Below are 1,388 nucleotides of genomic sequence, written 5' to 3'. Positions count from 1 at the left end.
TTTCCTGGTTTAAGAAGTGGTACAATAATGCCTACTTTCCAAGAGACTGGAACAACGCCCGTACGGAGACTCTCGTTGAAGAGGGCAAGAGTCTCTGCTTTTGGCACGAGGTCCCAAGTGTTGGAGTGCCTCGCCGTAGATACCGTCTGGACCTGCGGCCCTCCCTTTAGGAAGGAGACGCTGTGCCCGTTCCTATTCTGCTGCTGTAATGGGGATGAATTCTGTATCTGTTACTGGAATGGGTGGTGGAGGGTAGGAATGTGGGTGGCGTTTAGCCCTTCGTCAATATAAACGGATAAAGTGCTTAGCTTTCTGGTTTTCCGTGAGTACCGTATTATTAATCTTTATCGCCGGGGTACTGAGGGGGCGTGGGACGTAAATCCTCTTCAAAATGTTCCAACAGCAGCCGTCTGCCACGGCCATGTTATTACAGAGGGTTTTCCAGCGTCTAAGGGAAGCTTGTCGTAGCATTTCTCTCCTGCGAGCTACTAACCTGTCGCGGGAGACTGAGGGTCTGCAGCTGTAAATCTTCTTTTCGATTTCCTCTAACTCAGGAGTCCAAAAAGGAGTGGTGTCTCGACCTCCGCGTGGAACCGCCGCAGCTGTTGCGATACGGATGACGGAGGTCAGCAGTCGTTCTCTCTTGTGAACACTCTGTTTTTCTTTGAGGCTTTTATTGCACTGTGCGTTCGTCAGTTGACGAAAGCGAGACCATTTCGCCTTCTTCCATGCATAAATAGGGCACGAGGGCGAGGGGACCGCAGTGGTTCATCATCATCTGCCACTGCTACTACGTCGAAGAGGATGATGTAATGGCCGCTGTCCGGGGAGAAGGATGCCGTCCAGGACTCTAGACGACATTCTCGGGATATTGTCACATCTGGCGCGGAGGGGCCATGGCGTGTGGTGTGGGCGAGTGCATTCTCCAGTGTTGTGAATAACGTTACCATTATCTAAGCACCATTGTACTAGCACATCGCCACGGGTATCTGGGGGGATCGCGCGATCCCATGCCATTGCATGCGCATTAGCATCTGCACCAATGAGGTGAGGTACGCTTGTCGTCAAAAGCGTGTCTAGTTGCGAAGTTGTGTATGTTCTCCTCAGAGGGAAGAATATGCTGACGTCACTGTTAGCGCCAGACCTTCTGACATGTGGATCGTTGCATGAGCATGCTCAATGCTTGCAACTACGGTGAGTCCTACTTCTACTGGCAGATCTTCACGCACAAGAATCGAAACGCCGCCTCCTTCAGAGGGGTGGGACACTCCATGATGTTGGTAACCAGCGATTGTGAAACTCGACACTTCCGCACAAGATAGTTTCGTCTCGCTTAGAAGGCAGAATGTCACATTCTCCTCCAAAAGGGTTTTTGTGGAGAACAAGCC

The sequence above is a fragment of the Trypanosoma theileri genome (assembly GCF_002087225.1).
Source record: "Trypanosoma theileri isolate Edinburgh chromosome Unknown TM35_Tth_15_V1, whole genome shotgun sequence".
Taxonomy (NCBI): domain Eukaryota; phylum Euglenozoa; class Kinetoplastea; order Trypanosomatida; family Trypanosomatidae; genus Trypanosoma; species Trypanosoma theileri.
Note: the sequence above shows the minus strand (reverse complement) of the source record.